Raw genomic sequence first — 23,319 nt, forward strand, 5'->3', positions numbered from 1 at the left:
TGTGGATTTATTGAGTAGTTTGTTTACAACAGATCGCTTAGCTTCACCAAGGTTTGAATGTATTATTATTATTATTATTACAGAATTAAAAAAAAAAAAACAATTGAATGGACAAAGTTCCATGAAAGAGAACAATTTGGACTCCTTTTGATCTTCGCAATGCTTTTATAGATATATTTCCCCACGCATTCAACAGGTTGAATGATGTACAGGAATTTTGTGGTGACGAGGTCGGAATCGTCAGTCGGTGAAGTGTGACGTCACGCGAACCCACAACCGACGACTAATGATTTGTACAAATTAATATCAAATACATAAGTAATTTATTTACCAAAGCAATTGCCATAAAAGTTACACTAAAAAATAATAATCAAAAATTATATTTTTGAAGCATTTTCGTACACAGTTACGTATATGTCGCAGCCAAATAGTTCAATCAGCCACTCAATTGGGCGGCTAGGCTGTTCATTGAATGATATCGGCATTCAATGGCATGGGTAACGGATGATTAGCAATGTTTAACGAAATGGCTGAACGTCGCTTAATCTATTTCATTTTAATACAACAATAATAATTTAATTATTTTATTATTTATTTTGTTACGTGAAGTTAGGTTGGGTTAGGTTAGGATAGGTTGGATTAAGTTTATTAATAACTGGGTGAGGAAAGGAAAATGATGAAGATGAATTATTTATTGCCGAGGCTCTAAGATGTCGCTCAGTTTTTAGTAATTGATAGATTGCCGAACAGATGACGGCAGCGTTTATGCCAAGTCCCCGATTTTACATTCTAGTGACAGGTTTAGTGTCTTGCGTAGCATTGTTTTCTCTTTCCACTATCGCGTATCGTGTGTTACTTACTTCTCCGATACGGCCAAAGAGAAATGCCACTTCGCAATAATGATTATACGGTCCATATTTGTCTCACGCGGCGATCCTTGGAGGTGGCGGTGTACATACATAATGTCTACGACATTCCCGCGGTTCTATAATTTGTTACGTACATTATGTAACGCGATTGAAAGGAAACGAGCCTTTGACTTATTTTATCAAAGTTGACATAATCAGTGTTTTTTTAATGATTTATTTACTAATAAACTGAGTTCAATTCAGGCTACTACAGGGGCGAATCGTGTATAGAAGCGATTATGTGCAGCTTACTATTATATTTGAATATCCATAATAATGTTTTACGGTGAATTAATTTACAGAAAAACCAACAAATAATTACTATTTCTTATAAATCATTGCCACCATTTTATGATTCTTAAAATATAAATAAAAATAGTAATAAAGCGCGCTCAGCGCCAGCAATGAGCCAAGAAACTAGCAGATTACTCCAGCTTATTACTTCATACAAATAAGTGTACTATATTTTGAACATATTAAATCCAGTAGCGGGATTTTTCTTTTAGAGTAAACTTGCAGATTACGCAAATTCTTTGAAGATTCTCGATTTACGACAGTATTTCAAACATTATTTCTTGGACTATTTTTCTTTGAGATGATACTTTTGACATATGGCTCGCAACACATGTGGCGCTTGACGCGGCTGTTTTTGGTATTATTAATTTCTAGAACAAATCTGCTAGTTGACATTTTAATCGTAATTAAAACACTTTATACTGACTGAATTATAAACTTTAATATAAGTTATGTGTTAAATTATTGGATAATATGGCTACACAATATCACATATCTCGAAGTTAAGTCGTTTGAGTTGATTTCATAGATGAGAGTTGTTGTGTCACGCAGAACCACAGAAAAAACAGTAATTTATAGTATATATACATTATATTGTGTACCTACTATGCAGGGACAAATAAATTCTATTTATTTATTGCTTACCTGTAAATAAAATCACCGTTCGCCACTGGCTACTACTGTCTGGTTGTTATTACTAGAATTTCAAAATAAACAAACCGGCCGCGTGATATCCGACAGAGAATGGCCTATTTCACACCAAATCCACATTAAGATGAATTAACATTTATTATTTTATTTTCCATTTATTCAGCTGCTTCTTTTAGGTAAAAACTCTCCAAAAGAAAAAAGGCAGGTATTTGCAAGTCATATTTTGAGGTATGAAACTTTTCAGTATTCATCGAATTAATATATTAAAGTTTTCTACTGACATTTCTCGGTGGAACTGCATTTGAATTATAATAATAAAAATACGTTTATAGGTTTATTCCGCATATATTTATAATTTTTACCAGTAACCGGGTTCCGTCGTGACCGACATCACCAGTCTGACAATGTCGGTCACGATGAAACCCGGTCACCGGTAAAAAAAAATATATAAATGGAATAAAACTATATACGTACTTTTATTATTATAATAAATCAACTTTATGCAAATTTAATAAAACTGTAATTAATTATGAAAACACGGTACGTCAATTGTTTCTAAAGCATAAAACCGGTCATATAATAATAGGTCTATACTGAATTTTTGCTAATGAATCCCTAGATATTATGTTTTTGCTTAAAAAACTTAAAAAACATTGTATCGTTTTTGGTACTGAAATAACTTTTTTTACTACTCACTGCTTTATATTAAATGGTTCGAAATTTTTCGTGGAACCTCATATTTAACTCATTTTGTGATTTTTGTCAAAAATCTGCCTTTTTGCTTATGATGGCAGAGTTGGCCTCATGGTGTATTGGGTATTGCGTTTGCCTAGCATTAAAAAAAAACAAATATCACGCGCCAATCACATGATATCGCAGTAAGCTCCCGGTTGGCACGTCTACAACAGTCCAGTCTCCGTGAACGTACTTTAGTCATATTATTTCCAATGATCGTGGTATCGAACTAGAAATAATTTGGGTATCTTAGAAAATTATTATATACTCGACGATGTTTTGAGTGTATACAATTTTTTGTAGTCAAAACTGGATTTCACTCCCAAGGGAGTTATTAAGAGTAAAATTTATGGCAACAGAGGGAAAACATTTTTGAGAAGAGAATAAGGGTCTAGGCATTTTACAATGCTAGCGACCTTTCAAATTAAACTAACTGGTATAAGAAGTAAAAAAAAAGATTTTTTTTTCAGGTGTTGCCTAGTAGGTAAAAAAGTTCAGCCAGATGGATCTCATCCACATGAGAAAGGTTTCAGCTCTTTAATTTCACAAAAGTCAACAGATGGAAGAGTTTAGGAAATTTGGCTGTTTAAACATATGCGGAATGGTGAATGTTACAGTGTGTAAAGTGGCCACTTAAACCATCTAATAAAAGGTCATAAGTCTTGTAAATGCCTAGACTTGTTTTCCCTCTCTTTAGCAACAAATTTAGATCTAATTATCCTACAAACATTTGCATATACTCAAAACATCGAATAGTTTCTCACTAAACATGGGTATGTATAATGAAAATAACGGGTTTATTAGTTTTATTCCATACACTTCGAGAGCTCATTTTTACACCTGTGATTATTGCGTTATATTTATATTGTAATATTATATGAATTTCATAAATAAGAGTGCAGGAAAGCTGTGAAATGGAGATGAACACACACGAATATTTTCACGGTCCAATAATAATTAGCCAAGCAGACTTTAAAACCGAAGCGAAAACTCGCTTTTTAAAATACATACATAATATGCAATAGGAATATGTACTTGTATACGGAATACAGAACGCGCAGAACGCGGTACGTGTGAGGCACAGTCGTAAGTGAAATGATATAAAGATGCGTGCAGTTGAACAAAACACGTACGTACATATTCCGAGATAAAAATCAAGGGAAAATAAAACATAGGTATACTCGTGTGCACATACTGACGATATATTGTATCTGCGTTCCTTTAGAAATGTAAGAACCAGCTTTACATGATCAAATTACTAGAAAACGAAACAGTGGTAGTTACCATGCACGAGGTCCGGGTTCGATTCCTAATATTTTCTAGTTTCCTCATAGTAAAGCAACAACACAATGTTGACAGTTTTGTTCATAAAATAAGTAAGGGGGGAAAGTATATATTAAAAAAATTAAATAACCAACAAAGCCATAAATATACGAAACTGGAGATAATTTTTTTTTACTGCCAATGAGGAGAAAAACAGAGTCTCAAAACTCATTGTACAAGGATTTAGAATTGTTCAATGAGTTACCCGAAGAAACGAGAGAAATCAAAATCCCCAAAACATTCAAAATCATATTGAAAAAATATATTGTTGGTAAAAGTTTATACTAGCTCTTAAGATTTTATAAACTAACTTAATAAGGCATAAATAAATATGGTCAACATAAAATAATTTTAAAACGCGTATACTAGGGCGGGTCGAAAACAGCGATTATTCGATTATCGAATTCGAACAGGGCTCAAATGCATATTGGCATGCTTGTTAACGGAAAAATACTAAAAAAATCATGCATCGTACAAATTGCAGCGCAAAGGGCTTAAAGTTTTGAAAAAATAACAACACCGAATTTTCATTTTTCGCTCAAATACACGTGTATTTTAAAAAAAATGAATAACCCGCTAAGCCCCTTCTTTAGAGGCTTGTCAGCATGTGGGAAAAAGGATATGGAAGGAAGTTATAAAAAATATACCACAACACCCAGACCCACTGAGAAAAAAATCTTTCTTGGATTTTTTTCTTGCAACTGGCGGGAATCGAACCCGCGACGCTAGTTTCAGTTAGCTGTCTTACCAACTGCGCCTCGGCGCCTGCCATTTTATAGCATCTAAGTACTTTATTTTAGTTTTCTGGTAGAAGAAAGCATTTTTAAAGACATATTGAATTTACACAAAAAGGCTATTTTACAATATTTTAAATTTTAGTGAAAAACTGGGGTATTTTTTATTTATATTTTGCGGCTCTTCGCCCATTGCACTTTTCTTTTAACGAAATGAAGAAAAACTCACCACGAGAAGGTGGCTGTAATCCGAGTTGCACCGATACCCTACCAAACCATAATCTAAATTAAGTACGAAAATCGTTTTCTTTACGTGGGCGTGGTTACCAAACGAAATATTTCTGGAATACATGAATTATTTTAATATTACATATTTAAAAAAAAAAACTTTTACAAAAGAAATGTAATCATTTAAGATTATATGGATACATACCAAACATTTATATGCAGCACATGTCATTTAAAAAAATGCAGTCAAAACTTTAATTTTAGCAAGAATAGTGTATTTTGATGTATTTGAATCGTAATCACGAGCTATTCACATTTTGCACATTCATCAGTAAAGAGTCCGAGTTCGGACATATGTATAAACTAAAGTAAAACGGTTTTAAAATTTCTTACGTAAAGAATTACTATTTTATAATATTCATGAATCACCAGAGTGAGCTCTAAAACTAGAAACTAGACTAATCCAATTGTATTAATATTGCCATGACCGTACACAACAAGGCAGCTGTAATATTTCAAAGGACAAACTAAGAAGGCGGCTTCTATTTTATTTTTCGAATTCAACCCTTACACTGCGCCACTATTTATTTCAACTCTTCTGTGGCTGTAATGTCACACTAGTCTACATCCAATGCAAAAGTTGACATATCTGTCACATTAAAAAAAATAATGAAGTAGTATTTTTTGTGATCTTAAAATGGACATTTTCACACCGGATTTGAAAATTAAAATTGGTATAACTATGCCGGATTTTAATACAAAAAATATTTATCCTTGCTATGCGAAGAATGAAAGCGACGCCAATACAGCAAAAAATATGTATAAGAGAGAGTACAAAGATAGAACTCATAACAAGAAAGACAGAGACGCTGTTCTGTGGCCAGTGTTCGTGAGAAAAGAGATTCAGTCGGTTATTGACAGTAGAGGTGTGTAGTTCGCGAACGACCCGGTCGTACTGACAAGGTCGGAAAAATTGAACTAGAGATATGTTTCTCTGATCTCTGTGCTAATTAGTTCCATAAAAATACCATAATACTAACGTTCTCTTTGTAAATAAAACAATTTATACGTTTCCAACAGGTTTGCAATATTATAATGTCTAAATAACACTATTATGGGTCAGAGTACTTGCATTACGGTACGAAGCATTATCAGTTATATTACTTATTCATTTGGTGCTCGGGATTTGGAGTGCGCACTGATAAGATGGTCATCAAATTAATATAAATCGTAATTATTATTATAATAATATCACGTCACGTGCTAACAGTAGGTAGTGGGTAATCTAGGTATACATAATGTGTTACAATTTTAGGTCATGATATTACATTTATATTTGCATAATATTAGTAGGTAACACTTGACCCTGCTGTATCTGTAGTAATGCATTTACAAGTAAACTAAATCAGGCCCTTCTTAGCGGAAGAAGTCGATTTCTGCTCACGACCGTGAATCTATTTAATTTTGTACTGTAATACTTTCTCCAACTCACTATATTTTAGTGAAAACCCTGGAATACCGAAGGAAGATAGTCGTTTGGTGAGACTACTTCGAGTGAGAAATTATCGCATACGTGATTAAATTACTGGAAATTAGTACATTTTGCCGCAATATCCACATCAAATGGTTTAGGTAAATATTAGAAAGTTAAATGTAGGTAGTGGCTTAGGAAATGATCATGACCCATAAAAGTAACCTTTCCTCACCTAATACCAAACTTAGATGAAGGTTAATAATTTATTCATTTCAATAGTTTTTTGTAATATTATTGTAAACAAAATGATATTACGTATTCTAAGTTCCAAGGCGTTCACGGTCATTAAGATTCAGGGCGATTCCTTCAGTTATAATATGTAATATATTAAAGGTTCGCTTCTTAATAGGATAAATGACTAGAAATTTACGCCTAAAATTAAAATAGTGTGTAGTAGAACATGAGGACCTTAGTTGGGACAATGACCGTTTTCATAATTTTTCAGCAGATATGATTTTCTGTTTAGGATGCACAAGAAACCAATATTAAATTTTATAAAATTCCCTTCATAAAATAAATGGGTAGATATTCATTTTGTGCAATTAAAATATCTAAGATATGTATCATTCAAATAAAAACACGATTCGAAAATGTCTTTGTCCGTTTTTGAAACCAAAACATGCCATTGTCCGTTTTTGAAACCCATAGAACTGCAAGTCTCCGTTTTTAAAAAGGATGTTTACGTTTACGTGTTTTTGTTCTATGGTCAAGATTCATAAAAAAATTATAAAGGGGTTCGGTATACAGAAAGGTATGGGTTTAAGTTAGAAATACATTATTATTTTATACGTTTGCTTACTCTCCTAAACTCGAAAAATGAGAAAGACGCCTTGTACTTTGGAGGTTAATTTTGAACTGTCAAAAGAAGACAAAATAACGGCCGCCATGACACCTGAGCGCCCATAATGTATGGAATATCCGCTTTTGATGCAAAGATGGTAAGTAAATTGCCCATTTTTTATATTAGGTTAATATTTAATACCTAAATTTCTACTACAAATGCCCATTTTTGATATGTATCTTTAGTTTTTTCTATCATAACCATTAAAAAAAAAAGGTGATTGTCCGACTTTGATACTAGGGTCCTCTTATATCGTCGGTATACTGATAAAACCCTCTAAATGCAATATTGCCTATCTCAACAAAATTTCCGGCATTTTTATTCATATTTTAGCCATGACACTTCTTCTTGTGGTGCCTTGTCAGGTCCCCCGACGTTGGCGATTACTACAGCGAAAGCATCTCGGTCCTGCGGTACTCTTATATTCCGCAGACAGGACAAATGCTTATTGGATGTACTCGCCATAGTGATTCCTGGGAAAAGATGACCAGAGTGGTTTCCCGTTGCCTTCTCTGGTGGATTTTTCTGACGGGGTTACCTTCTCTAAGCTGGTTTGTTTTGGTTTTGAGGCGCCAGAAACTTGCCTTTCACCCTCCCGTTATCTGCTGTGATCACATCGTTATGAGTGTGATCCCATTACTTAGGGTTCGCAACGTGGACGCTAACGAGTTGGACTAGTCAGTAGTGTTGCCGGTGGAATGCAACTGGGCGTTCGCAGCATTTTTTTAATCACACCCTTCAGCAAGATACTGACCCTACTGACAGTTTGAACCCCCACGAATAGAAGGACATGATACATACGCATGAAACCATCTTAATTCCTTTAAATTGTTTCAATAGTTAAGATTTCGAAAAAAAATATCTGGCAAATGCAATTAAGGCTTTTCATCAGAACACATCTAATAAAAAGTACATTTAGTGGGTTTTTATACATGACAACTTTGAAATGAAATCTCGGAAGATTTATATGATTTTATCAGTCGATAAATATCGAAAAATGACAACTGCATTTTTAACTCGTTTTCTCAAATTCCGTTATTTAGAGTGTTTTATCAAAATACTGACGATATATGGATTAATTAATTTAATTATATCATGATTTATATAGTGATATTGACTAAAAAAGTGAACACCGAATCAATATTATTAATTAAAAATCATTGTGTTAGTATCACTGAATAAATTATTTGAGTATCCCTGTTCGGGATACTACCTTGGACAGGATAAATAATAGGTACATGAGTAAAATTGAGTTTAACAATATGTATCTAAAAAATATTATATTATAAAATTTTGAACATACTCTCATGAAAAAATATGCAAACGAAAATGTTTTCACTAAACATAACTATCTTCTAACAGATTATCGGAGAGTAATATCGAGGCTAGACTGACATAATGCATTAAGTCAACAGTCTTTATATATTTCAAATATTTTTTAATATAGGTGCAAGATGTTGATTTCAAATTTTATGCTATGCCTAGAATAAAGATTATTCTTTCAGCTTGAAAATTTTTAAAATAAAATAAACTTTTGTGGGAGAAATAATGCGTTAAAAGAATAAAAAGCTTTAAATGCGATTATCTCGGAACTTGTTTTAATGACTTATGCATTCTGTCAGTAAAGCCTCGATATATTGAGTGTATTTATGAATATCGAATGAAATCGTAATGAAACTTGTACTTGCCAAAGGAAACCGGTGGAAATAAGTGTACTGACAGAACTTAATGTATTATTATGTACGTAATAAATAGTGTACCTTTAGCATATTATAAAATGAATCGATAAATACACTTTTCTTTTTATTTCTGAACATTTTACTGAATCTCAGATTTTAGTTTTACATTGTAGAAACTTTACTTGAGAAGAAAGTTTCTCGTATTGCATAAAAAAAAACTGTTACGTCAGTATGTTGCAACGCGGCAGTAAATTTTTGGTCGATATATTATGTACATCAATTTCCATACAGCGCTCCATTGGTAGGCGTTATTTCCTCCTTTGATTAAGTAGTTTTTTAGCATAATAACATCAGAATTATATAAAATAAGAAATATCTGAAGATTTGTACATGCGCATGCGTATCGATACCTAACAATATGTGTATTTGTATAATACGCTATTAGAGAGAAATAAACTTGAGGTACAAAAAATCTCTAGTGACAAGTTAATTCTCTACTAGACTAGACTCTAATAATAAGTTAATGGTAAAATCACCAGTGGTAATTCACGCCAGTGTTATGTGAAAACTTTATTTTATGAAACTGAATACAGTTAGCAACATGCTTCTCCCTTCTTCAATACTATTTATTGGGTATCGGATACTAAACTCATACCGTGGGAAAAATGATAAATGCCTTCATTTTCATTTAATTTAACGTCAAGTGTGTCAATAATGAACAGACAGGTCTCAAATAAGGGTTAGTCAGGCTAAATCTGATATCTTGAATCACAAGATGATAAAATACATCTGAAAGTCTGGAGAACATATAAGTGTTCTAAACAATTATAAAAATGTAGTATTTTGTATCAAATAATAAATTAATGATTCAATTATTTTAATAATCGGACATGGATAATTTTAATAAAAGAAATCGGACATTAATCACGGTGATTAATAATAAATTCATCCCAATAGTTATCGTAATATCATCTTACCAATTATTTATAAATCCAATTATTTGAAAAGGAAATTGTTACTCATATATAGTTTATGAAAATGATTTAATGCTATGAAAAATATAATGAGATTACAAAGTAGTAAAAGTATTATATGATGCGAATGTAAAACAATATCGCGTGTGTTTAAAATGTAGAAATTCGTAAAAATGAACTCACTAACTCACTAAAATAAAACTACAGTAGGTAACAAAAGACACTTCAACTGAGTTTATATTATAAAATCAATATCAATAAAAATAAGTAATGAATCAAAACTAATGCAATATTACTCATTTTTATCTGAAAAATAAACCTTGGAAGTTTAAGTCAACATCATTGTTAATGGATTGTACCCTCATAAACTTTCGTGAGCTTTTAAACAGCGGGAAAAATGATATAATAAGCTTTTTGTTTGTTTACACAAACAAAGCGTTGTGCCGTGCATAATATCACGTGTATCGCCAGATCTGACCTTTCACACACTTAGAGCAAACGAGAGTAATAAAAACTTACATAATAAGAAAGGAAAATCTGAATGGAGAACGCTTTTAGCGAGAGTAAGAACTGTAATAGGCACTCGTTTCGCGATTTGGATGCGCGGTAAGCTACTCGACACAAAAACGCGGCAAACGACACGGCTGTTGGCGCGCGACTGAGGAATGGAACAAAATGAAGTTGAGGTTGTGAAGATTCGAGCCAAGTCAAGTTGCTGTATCGGTTTGGTGAAGTCTTTCTCCGCGCGCCATCGCGGCCGCTTCGGGAAATGCCAATTTTCTTCGCACGCTTTCAGGATGTTGTAGTGGTGAATAATTAGCAGTAGCATCGTAAATTTACGAAGAATTTGGAATGGCAATAGAAAATGTTAAAAATATTCTAAATGATTTTTAAAAATTAATTATCGATGAAATGTCATTTCAGCATAAATTTCATTCCAGCTAAATTCCATTGATTTGGCAATGCAATTTAGCGAAGCGATTGAATTCATTTGTATTTCTAGCAACAATAACGAAGAGGGTTTGTGGAAAGTTCCGATTTTTAATTTTTTTATTTATTTTTATTTAAGAAGGTAAAACATGAACAGAAAAAATATAAAAGGAAAAATAATGAAACCCACTAAACCGCGAAACCGGCTTGTCAGCAGGTTTCTTATTTTTCCTTTACAAAGAAAAACGTTAGAGAAATTATATAATTATAAAAAGTAATATAAACATTATTAAGAACTAAAAGCATACGTTTTCATTGGAACATTTCAAAAAAGGCCGCTAACTTAAAAAGCATTCCGAAAAAAAAGCGAAAATGTTCGGGAAACTCTTAAAATTTAAAAAGGTCGTCAACAAAAATATTGATACTTTGAAATTCTAGGAAATATTATGAATTTAATACAGCAATAGCATTTCACATGCTGTTGTCAGCTATCACGTGGTGGCTATTAGTGCTTCTGCTAGGTACTTCACCTTCGCAAAGTTCAGGAAATAAATTGGTCAGAGATGTTCGGCTGTTGTTGCGTCGCGTCGGGGGCATTCTATCAAGCATTATTCTGTTCACGGCTAGTCAATAATTATTGGATAACTAATTAAGTGCCATTTTGGTGTGAAATCGTTTCAAGGAGCTGTGAACTAAAATTACTATTATGACAAATAAAATAGATATGTGGGTATATACTAAACATTTCTTTGATAGATAACGATTAGAAATCTATCCAGCAGAATTGAATTGGATTATTTTGACAAAAATTCCAACAGAAAAATAAGACGGCATAAAAATAAAATAATGGCGTTTTAAAAATGAAATATTTCAGAATTCCTCGCAATTATTACATAATTTTAGAGTACCTACCCGACACACTAATCAATAGAATATTTTTATCACAAACATATGTATTCTCTTAGTTCGAGAATATTAAATATACATAGTGAGGTACAAGTATAAATGAGAACTATTGGTAAATATTTTTAATGAATCTTTGGATAATGGATTGAAGAAAGATTTTTTTTATTAAAAATGTTTTATATTAATGATTTAAGTTTTTTTAAGTCATAATTGTTATTTACTAACGTCGGCGTCGGTAAAATAAATAATAATTTTATTCTAATAACGTCTAAATAAATAAAATAAATATGTGAAGTGCATAAACATATTGAAATAGTATGATCAATTAGTAGAAAAAATAAACATGAAAAAGAATTAAATATCGGGAAAAATAACATTTATGTAATAATCGTAATAGCTATGTAAAAAAAAAAAACAAACAGCAGAAACGTGATATTGCCAAAAATCTTGTTTTTTGCAGATGGAAATCATTGTATGAAGAATAAGTATCTACTGGAAAAGGAAACCTAAGCATCATTACCCTTATAAACTTATATTTAAAAAATATATATTCATTTTGCCTTTAGCGAATTCATTAATTATTTAAATTGGGAAGCATTTTGGTAAACTGTGTTATTTTCTTATTTATTTATTATCTTATCGCATTTAGAAAATATATAAATATTGGTTAGTGATAATACAAATTTTTCAATTGTGTCGGGAAAAATAGAGTGCAATAAACAATGAAATAAAACAACCGTCAAAATAAACAGAATATTATTTTGATTACCATTATAGTAGTTAATATTTGAGTCCATTACAGGTGAAGTGACATTTTGAAGGCGAAGTAAACACACTGCTTATATTACATTTCAGTAATCAGGATAGTTCAAATACCTCTTTTATCTGGTTATTTGTGTACAAAACCTCCAGTTAATTAAAATTATTAAAACAGTTTTAAAAAATAGACAAAAATTCTCACAGAATTAAAACTTTGAATACAAAATTCATTAGCATTTTCTTGTATACCCACGAACAGGCCATGCCGTTGTGGCATTTTTTTGTTTACTATTTTCGCTATTAATATGTATTATATTGCTATGTAATTATGCTTTGTTTTTTTAATACTCTGTTTTACCTCTTATCTAAATTGTAAAAAAAAAACTATAAATTCAAATAAAAAAATATATAATAAAAAAAAGTTTGGCCATTATGTCAATTGATTCACGTTATCTGCAATGGATCCATTTACATTAGACATTTACCTTGTTTGTAAAACTGCATGAAACTCGCGTCATAAAGTAATTGTTCGAGAAAATGGGAAAACCACCGGGAACCGATCTGTATACATAATATATGTGATCACGAAGCGGGCGGCAGTAGAGAAATGAGTTGGAACGTGTGTAAAAGTGAACGCCGAACATTTTAAAGGCCAGTTAAATAAACAAGTATTCTGAGGGGGCTCAGTGTTTATTGGTGACCAAGGAGAGCGCACGCTGCACCAGGAAACTATTATAATTGATTGATTGATATTCCATAATGCACAAGCTGAGATGTGGAAGTTCGGACGAGGTGTCAAGTGCTTCCGCGTACAAGATGACGTGTGACGAGAGATAGCAGGGTACAGTTGACAAGTCCATAGTCTGATAAGCCTCGTTTAGACGAGGCGGTTTTAGTTGAGCAACACAAAAATACAAAAATTGGACTTGGAAAGTTGCTGTTTTAAATACCTTGGAAGGTAAAAACTATAAATAGTTCATTAAATTGTGGACAGGAGTTATATGTTCCACGAACTATAAGGCTACCTTGGCACAACATGGGATTTTCTAAGGTTCCAAATCCACGCCCTGCTTTTGGAATCACCTTAACGCGTTCACTGCCGGCCTAAAATATTGAAATCTCGAAAAAAAAAAACATATTTTAATATCACGTTGGCTCGGAGATCAAATAATAAAAAAATGCAAAGTAAGGCAAAAGCATATGTATATCTTTTTGTGGAAAAACGTAAAAATTAGATGGAAAAAAAATGGATCAAAAAGAAATTGAACCTGTTAAGGGCGTTGATTATTTTGGGGTTAGATCTTAAGACGTCTTGCAGCTGCAAATGGTATGTATGATTGTCATGACAAGTCTTGCAGCTTCTAGAATTCTTGCGATGTTGCGGACTCTAGAAGTTCGACGTCACTCTACCAAAACTCGATCCCGAAATTTATAGCACAGTTGCGTAAAACTGGTTGAAAATTGAAATATTTGGGTAATTTTTAGTATATTTTATATTAAAAAATCAATGTAAAAGTAGAAGTCTTATGAAGAGTTGTATAACGTTCTATGCTCTCAGCGTTTCCCTATGGAATTACAGGCATAAAATTGGTTGGTTAGTCCATTACTCTATATAATATATAATACATCGTTAGTAAAAAAAATAATCTGATTGCTATTCTGCTATTCAGGTTGCGGACGGAAGAAATTGTCATAAAACTACTATTTTGTTTGGTCAAAAGATTAAAACCCAATTAACTGAATACAGGATAAGGAAAAGTTCGAGCAGGTAAACCTGTGAGGTTATAACGTAAAATTACCAAATAAAGTGATAGGCACATAATATTTTCCTCATAAGCACGACAAATATTTGTTACAATGTTATTTATTATAATGAATGCTGAGCATTTTAAAAATATTCTGAATCCGATAAAAATCCATGTTGATTTAAGCGCATTTTTTGCCATTTCTGATTAAATATCATTCCATTTACGTAACGTTATTACGATTAATTATTGCACATTGTTAAAACTTAACGATATAAGAAAAATTATAGACCTTTTAAATATATCAAAATGACATAAACAGACTACAAAGACAACAAAATTAAATATTAAAGTTAGTATATGACCTTCCCTATTTAACTGCAACTAGAGAACTTTTAAAAAAAACTAAGCAATTAAATATAACTGAACTCTTTCAACTAGAATCATTAAAATTTATCCATAAATTAGCCACTAATGTAATTGTAGACGAAGAACTAAAACTTGTAAAAAATTGTAGTCAACATGGACATAATACGAGAATATCAGACAAATACAATATACAACTTTCTAAAACAAGACAAGGACAATCAAGACTAATGAACCAGGGACTAAAATTATACAATAAGCTACCAGACAAAACTAAACAAAAGACTCAGACAAACTTTTCAAAAGACGTAAAAAATATTATTTTGAACAACAGAGTATGAATGAAAAATGTATATATTATTCTATGTAAAATGAATGCAATAATCCGTAAGGGTTAATAAATAAATTTTCAAATAAAAAAGATAAAAAAATAAAAATAAAATATTCAAAATTGTAAATTCAATATGGGATTGCCCTGAACTGTTATCTCTCATCAACTTCAGGGTGCCTGGAAGAATGACTAGACAGGTGCCACCGTTTTGTAGCAACAATTCACGGACAGTGTATACTTGTAATGCAGTATTAAATAGACTTCATGAACTCGGCAATAGTTATTCCCACGTATCTGATATATTTAGTGTAGGGTATTGTGCCTATAGAACAAACCTTTTGAACTTTTTCAAAGATGGTGAATGGTAATTATATTTATTTATTCATGCATTTCATATACAATTTTTTGTTCACTTTGCCTAGCTGTGTGAAACAGTGCTTATGATTTTCTTGTTGTTTTACTGTAGAATGTTTTATTATTTAAACTTTCTACTGAATATGCTGTATAATTTTTAGGTTATTTTTTTAAATATAAATCTTGTTTTTAGTATTCATGTTTTTGAAAAAAAAAAATATTAAGCCAAATATGTGATTATTATAAATATTTGTAAAAGGCAGATTTGCCGTTTATGTTAATAAAATAAAATAAAGAAAAAATATGAATAGGTAGACAGATCAGTTTGAAACATCATTTTTGTTAACTGTAAAATCAAGATGGTTCGATTTCATCACTAACGTAACGTTAAATTCCGAAAACGGACGCAGCAGTCTCCTATAAAGGGCGTTTTGAGGGTGCGGCGGTGGACCCGGCTTAGACACGTGCTGCGGTTGCCTCAAGAGAGCCTTAACCCAAGCCGCCATTTCTTCGCACCTGCGGACTCCCGCCGCGCCGCCCTGGATGGCGATCTTTCGGCTTTATCCGGCGGGGCGGAACTAAGGGAAGCAGCATCAACGTGGGAGGAGGCGAGAGTGCTGTCTGGCGATAGGGTCTCTCGGAGGCGTCTGGTAGTGTCCACATGATCCACTTAAGAGCGGATGTGGAAAAACGAGTGGAAATACGAAAAAAAATGTAAATCAATATCGATAAATCTTTCCATAGAAGGCGATTATCGTAAATAATTTTTTTATATAACTAAAATAAAAAACAAAGTAATTTTTTTTTATCTTTGCACACAAAATCTCTACATCCGTTCATCCGACATTTGAAAAAGTCGTTCTGAAACACGAGTATTTTACTTTTAAAATCATAAAATGTCTCAGAGTAATAACGCTAAAATAATTCTAGGATTTTCAACCATAAAGTAAGCAACAGTTTGCAGCAAAACAATGGGCCGTAGGTACTCAGGTCGAGAATTGCAAGCACAGCGACGAAACCATACATTACACGTCCGTTGTTAAACCAAAAACCAACCCTCTATAAGCGAGTCGCGCATTAGTCTGAGTAGAAGGTATTATTGTTTTATAACAGACTTCAATTTATTGGGATATTTAAATGATTTATTTGATACGATACCACCGGTATAAAATTCGGCGCGTGAACCCGATAATCGGATGTATGCTCCGCAGCCAACTAATAATTATTATTTAGACGTTCAACAATATTATTTTGAATTTTGTCCAAACATTTATAAACAAAACATGGATTTCGCCCACCAGGGAATTAATGAGTCTAGCATTTTACAACTCCATCTCTGTTGTTATGAGTTAGTTCCCAAGAACTGTTTATGTTTTACTCTCAATCATTTTTCCTTGATAATTTAAGAGTAATTAGGTTGCAACACGGAAGACGCGATGTGATCAATAAAGAAGACGCTAGGGGTGACTTCCTGTTTTCAATTGATCAATAAGTGCAATAACAATGTTTAATGGACTTGTGATTACATTGAAAAGTCGACTGTTCAAGGATTTACATTCAATACCATCGAAATAAGAGATAGTAAATTAGGTACACGAGGAATAATTAGATAAAATGTTGCTGTAAATCGTATTTAAAGAGGAAGTTCAGTGGTTTAAAAAAAAAAAATATTTGTTTATTTACTATCAAACTAAGTCAATTTATTTTAAAATATTTTTATGTACCTTATTATTTATTATACAGGGTGTTCTTTAAACCCTGTCACATCCGAAACCACGATGATCAGTATGGGAAAGAAGACATAGAAGCATATTAAAAAAATATTTAGAATAGAGATTTTTTTTTTTTAATATAAAAAATAACAAATGTTTGCTTACTTCCGCAAGGGAGAAGGAAGGGGAGCGCAGCCGCGCGGTTGTGGGCGCATCAGACTTCCCCTCCCCACTCCGCGTTTCTCTCCTGCAGAAGTAAGCAACCATTTGCTTTTTTGATATTTTATTTTTTTAAATTTTATTCGTTCTAAAAAAATATTTTAATGTGCCAATATGTCTTCTTGCTTATACTGATCATCCTGGTTTCGGATGTGACTGGGTTTAATGAACATCCTGTATATACGGCCTTAACTAATTACAACAGTTATATGAAGAAACGTATGTACAAGAAACAAAAATAACATAAAACTATGTAGCGAAGATAAACAAGGGCAGTAAAATAATGGTATTCAATATATTCAAGAACATGATCAACATACGAGATTTTGAGCTAAGCCATGCCAATCCATCTTCATCTCAAGCTGTGTTAATGGCGAGGAGATCTACGAAAAGCGGGAAGATCTATCCCAAATAATTCCAAGTTGTGTGACGAATTGACTAATTCTGGACATTGGGACAAAGTTGCTCCTAGAAGATTTGATAAATATCAAATTTCGACTTCTGGTGACTCGGTTGGGAACATAAAAAGAAATTGATTGCAACAGAGATGGGACATCACTTATAGCATTAAGTATTTTGAAAATGCATATAAGGTCCATCTCCGTTTTACGTTTCTCAAATGAAGACAGATTAAGATATTATTATTGCTATGGTTTTAAAAGTTTTGTAATTTTGAAATTAATTCGCCCGTGATGTCACGAGTTTTCGTCGCGTCGCGTCGGTGAGTTGTGCTAACATTTAAAAGTAGAACCCCGTAGCTGTCAAATTGCATTAAACGTTAAAAAAAATGGCAACCTGGAAACCGAAAACGCATTACAACACATAATAGCGCTATAATTGATTGATTGGTTCACAAGAACGTTTCAAAGTAGTTAATTTTTATTGACATCATTTTAATATTTTTTTTTCATACATTTTCAAAAAACTTTGCCGTACAATAGTACGGCAAAGTTGCTCAATGTTGCAAAATGTTGCAAAATGTTGTTGCAAAGTTGCAAAATGCTCTAATTTTTATCGCGTGAAAGAAAACATTATTTATACGAAATTTCTCGTAGCACTGCACTTCCTCATTGTTAAACCCCTTCGTTAATTAAAAATGTACGAAAATTTTCATTTCAATAAATATATTTTGTAAATTGTATTTATTTATTATGTTGTGTATGTACACGGCACGAATGTATTTTGTAAATAATGTAATGTAATATTTTGTAATAATACATGTATCAGGGGCGATACGTCTAAATAAGCGATTATGCACAGCTTACCATTATATTTGACTTTCGATAATGTTTTATAGTAAACATGTTCATGGGAAAATAAATAAAATAATTGTTATCTTTATATTTATATATATTAAATACGTGTGATGTCACTGAACTGCTCCTAAACGGCTAAACCGATTTACTTCCGGTTTTCAACGGAATGTAGATCTTTGCGCTGCGCGTGTTCGTAGATATTAAAATTTAAATTTTCAATCTAATCTGTAAAAAAAAAGTTAGGAGCATAAATCTTTTTTCATCGACCTACCAGGGTTACATTCGACGAGAATGTGTGTACAAAAAATGGAAGGATGTTGTTTTTTGTGTTTAAAAAAAGTCTGTTTTTGAATGTTTGCAAACATTAGCTTTTTATGGATCCCAATCAGATTCTTTCCTTGCATTCCTTATAATTTCTTCCCGTTTATTACTTTTTACTGAATTTTTGGTCATTCTAAAATAATATTAACTGACATTCAATACATTTTTGAAAATCGGATTAATGAATAAAGTGCACCCTTGTTGGTAAGAAGAGCCGAGTTTGACATTTGCATAAAGAATTATATATTTGAAAATTAATTATCTTATGTTTTGGAACTCGACCATAAACAAGTACCTAAGTACCTACTTAAATTTAATATTTGAATATTAATGATTTTTAGTTTTGGAATTCAATCATAAACAAGTACCTAGGTACCTACTTATCAATGAAGAGTCTATTTCCAAGCTGATAGCAGGCAAGCCAACTTAGCCAACGTTTGGGCAGGACAACGTCTGTCGGGTCCGCTAGTTTATTATAAATTACCACCACCGTTTATATCTTCCTACAAAAAAAAATCTCTACAAGTGCGGCCAGTCCGTTCTCAGTGAACGATAAAACTAGCCGATTACCTCAGCTTATTCCTTCATACAAAAAAGTACACTTTTTTTACGTCTTTAACCTAGTCGCGATTTTTTAGTACTAAAACAAGCTTGCAGATTAGAAATATTATTTGAAGATTCTCTAATTGGAAACAAGTATTTCGAACATTATTACCGAAGGACTATTTTTTATACGATACCGTTGACATATGATTATGTATCACATAGGACATGTGGCGTTTGCAGTGGCCGTTTTTGACATAATTTATTTTAAAAGGAATCGTCCAGTGCTCAGTGTTGACATTCAAATAAATCATAATGGAAATATCTGCTGAATGTCATTGTGTATTTTTTTATAAACTTTTGTACAAGTATTGTATCAAAATAGTATAGAATAAAGCTACGTATATCGCGTGATTAATAATAATTGTTGTTTGAGCATATTATGTACTCATATGTAGGTCCAAATTAATAAACTTTTTTTGTAGATTACCTATAAAATAAATCGCGGCTCGCCACTGACAGGTATATACATTAAAAATACCAGTGTTATATTCATAGCGTAATGTTCTATTACACAACAAAATAATATAAATCAATTCATTATGAAAAAAAAGAAAGGGGAAATAAAAAGAGATTAACGACAATATGTTGATGGTGTTTTGCGGACATTCATTATTGCCGCCATTTTGCCGTGTTTTCGACAGCTCAAAAACAGACAGAGTAAAACGACATAGGTAGATACGTTGTTAATATACATAGATATAGATACACTCCATACAAATCTGAGCTAAAATGTCGTCCCCAAACGAAAGGAATGACCAGCAGAGGGAGCAAGTATCGTCAAGTCATATCACAGTACAGAAAAAAGTATGGACTGTTTACATCGCATCGTTCTACTGTAAGTTCTATTCAATATGTCGCTCCCTTCCGCATAGGCGTCCCCTTTGTTTATCATTTCACTATACGCCTGACTAACTGAGCAGGGCAGAGACAGGACATAGCTCACGTCTGGTAACATATTAATAAAACGTTATTTAACACTAAAATGGCTATTTCAAACAAATGTTGTTTTAGGTTAGGTTATACCAATTGGCCGCAGGTTGAGGGAACATATTTCGAACGCTCATGTTTACTCTAGTTATATACCTCAATGAGTAGTAACAGATTTTAAAATTATGTTATTATTATTATGTTACCTGCCATTGACTGATCTGAATGATCACTCTACACTTTGTGTATAACTTAACATTTTGTTTATGTTTAAAAATCTATATTTCTTCAATTTATTAATTGACTGAATTTTGCAAAGTAAAATAGCTAGAATATTTATTGATGTAGGTGAGACATGATCTGAATTTTACATACTAGGAAACGCCTGAAAACGCCATTCAGTTTTATACTTTTTTAGACTAGCTGTTTTAGTCAAAAAAATTTTTTTTGGTATGTATAAATAATTTGATTAAAATATTTTTATAGATCTTAAGAAATATTGGTTATGATCTCTGCCAAGACTTACATAATTACTTCTAAAAGGATTTTCTCAATAATCATTAGTGTAAAGGTTCCTTATAATATTTCTGAGCCTGTAGACTGTATAATGAAAGGCGTTGGTTCTCTGTAGAGATTTATTCCTGGAAGATTTAAGATTACTAAACGAGGAGGGATCTGTTAAGCAGGCAAAAGCAAAAATGGGGACCGATGGGAGCTAGGCAAGCGAGGCAGTAGCAGAGAAAAGTAAGAGCAGCAAAGGGGAATAAATACTATTGCCTTATATAGCCTCTGTGGGTAGCTCCATATATAAACCAAAGTGTATATAAATATATATATATTTTGTACTACAACAGGCTAGGAGGCCCAATTTCAGTGGTATATTACATCACGGAACACCCAGGGCTGGTTTTCTGAACAGGATTGAGTGCGAAGAGATCACTCTGTTAGCGTGCAATTAGTACGTAAATACGAGACATAGTACGTTTGAAAAAAATCACATTTTAATTTTTATGTTCTGTTTAAGGATTAAAATGTCAATTCGTAATATTATTTCTTATCCAACAAATAAACTTTCAAACCACAGAACAGGAGTTAAGTATTATCCTAATCTAACTATTATGTTATATACTCGTACATATATTCGATATCTCCGTTTCACATTATAACAGATGCGTATAATACTATCCTCACTTGCACTGTCTTAAGTGAGGCAGTTTTATTTTAAAGAATAATAGCCTTTATGAAGGAGTGTTGAAAGACTAAATTGTATTTAGGAAAGCTGCGGGATTTTACTTGAATCGTAAGTTAAATTTTTCTAAGGTAAATCTGAAATTTGGAGTTTGGAGACATAATGAAATTCATGTTTTATCGTTGGCCGCGCAAGCTCCTGTAATCCGTTAGTAATAATTTTGGTTGATAGAGGCGCAACTTGCTCGCTGTATGGAATATTATGATGTAAATGTATTAACCCAAGAAATGCAATGTATTATTATTATTACTATTTTTGTGACATGTTTTTCCTAATAATAATGTAATAAAAAACATGGTAAGCTGCAAATAATCGGTAATTGGGAGAACTCGCCCCTGCCACAGAGGCCTATGCCACCACGGAGAATTAGGTAAATACATATATTTTTATATACACTTTTGTAAAAGTACACAAGTAATTATTATGAAAATATATTATTTAATTATTATTTTTCACACAGATATATTCAGTAGAAGTCAGTTCTGGAGACAATATATGATAAACCGCAATTAAAAATAGCATATTGTTTACTGTAAATCGCATTTTTCCCATGAGTCATATATGAGATTGAAGAAAGATTATTTTCTAATTATCTAAAAAGAAGGCTATCAACAAAACAAAAATTCATACAAAATAACTCTCCTGTATTATGTACTAACTTTTAAAAATGTTATTAATTTCACACTTATTTGTTTATAAAAAAAATAACCCCCTTTTATTGTTCTAAATTAAAAAACAAGCAAATAAACCTTTAACCTGTTTCCCCATAGGAGTAGATAGAGAGGGTATTCTATCTTTGCAAACAGACCTCCCTTCCTATACATTCATACAACTTCTCAGGCATGTGCGCTGAATGTTCCGACATTTGACATAACAATCTTCAAGTATTTGGTCATGCCATGTTTTTCTCGGTCCTCCTCATTTTCTGCATCATCCATCAACATTCGCATCGTAAATCTTTTTAGCTGTTTTGTCCCCATCCATTTGCTCTACATGTCCAACCCAACACATAATTCTTTTCTTGATTTTGCTGATAATGCAATAATAAGAAAGATATCTAAATATATATTTGTGTTTTATGTGCAAACAAATTACCGTAAATAAATAATTATTTAAATGATTACATACATAAAAATGGAAACCTTTAAAATATTTTTTAATTCCTGATAAACTTAGATATTAAATGTAATGTTGTTGAAAGTTTATATTAGTTCTCAAGATATTATGAACTAAATTAATAAAGCATAAATAAATTAATGAAAACAGACTCAATAAGTTAGAAGGTACAGACTTTGAAATATAAAAATCAAATGAATTATGAGAGAATATGCCTAAGTATTGAAGAATTTTATAACCTATAAAAGGCACAAACGATTAAAAAAACATCATAGCAACAATGAATAGAATATGCATACGTTTTTTTTACAAGAGTCTGTAAATGTCAAATGATTTTTTATAAAATTAACAATAGTTCGTAAATGTCTTAGTTTAATGTATTTTTTTACCTGGAGGGTGGAGGGGTGATTTTTAAATTTCCCTGTGCACTAACATGGAACTCAGGAAGCCAAACGTCAAGTGTAATTGTGAAAATAATTCATTTTCGTCATTTGAAAATATAATGTATTTCGGTCCCGACTAAAAAACGTCACATAACACTGCCTCACATTTTTTCTTAAATTATTTTTCTGCCCATTCTGTATTCTGTCACATTTCTTTTCTGTCAGTTGCACCACAGAT

General features: G+C 32.1%; 1 protein-coding gene across 1 annotated transcript in view; it reads right to left on the reverse strand.

The window, feature by feature from the left end:
• The window catches only part of Hmgcr (HMG coenzyme A reductase), a 106,705-nt gene extending 83,386 nt beyond the window's left edge, over positions 1-23,319 (reverse strand). Inside the window, exon 1 of the mRNA XM_088224596.1 lies at positions 23,088-23,319. The gene's annotated coding sequence lies outside the window, so the exon portion shown is untranslated. The remainder of the gene's footprint in view (positions 1-23,087) is intronic.

This window comes from Micrasema longulum, unplaced genomic scaffold, assembly GCF_059751315.1.
Source record: "Micrasema longulum isolate JH-2025_06_02 unplaced genomic scaffold, ASM5975131v1 h1tg000031l, whole genome shotgun sequence".
Lineage (NCBI taxonomy): Eukaryota > Metazoa > Arthropoda > Insecta > Trichoptera > Brachycentridae > Micrasema > Micrasema longulum.